General features: G+C 32.1%; 1 protein-coding gene across 1 annotated transcript in view; it reads right to left on the bottom strand.

Annotated features, from left to right (window-relative positions):
- Positions 1-402, bottom strand: part of LOC119586202 (3-hydroxyacyl-CoA dehydrogenase type-2-like) — a 9,373-nt gene that overhangs the window by 8,644 nt on the left and 327 nt on the right. The window lies entirely within an intron of this gene.

Raw genomic sequence — 402 nt, 5'->3', positions numbered from 1 at the left:
CATCTGCCACCGACTTGCGCATCACCTCCCTGCCCAGTGGCACTTCAACAAACACTAGCAAACCTACACTATATATTTTGCGAATATAGAGCATCTAGAATGCTTTTAACCTGTAATTCAATAAGGACTCACAACACATATCTTGCCTAAACATATGCGATAAAGGTTGTCATAGGATTATACTAAAAAAAGTGATATGGCTATAAATACATATCATTGTGAAATAGTATTCATGAAATATGTCATAATGTTACGCTTTCTGAAGATACAAAACCAATATTGAAAAATACAAATCTAATGTCTGAAATAAATACTAACCATCGTAAATTCACTTTATTCAACATAATGCAGTATTTACTAACAGAATACACATCTCCTTTCTCATAAAACTTAGAATATTGT

This window comes from Penaeus monodon, chromosome 21 (assembly GCF_015228065.2).
Source record: "Penaeus monodon isolate SGIC_2016 chromosome 21, NSTDA_Pmon_1, whole genome shotgun sequence".
In the NCBI taxonomy this organism is placed as follows: Eukaryota; Metazoa; Arthropoda; class Malacostraca; order Decapoda; family Penaeidae; genus Penaeus; species Penaeus monodon.
This window is presented reverse-complemented; position numbering and strand designations above follow the sequence as displayed.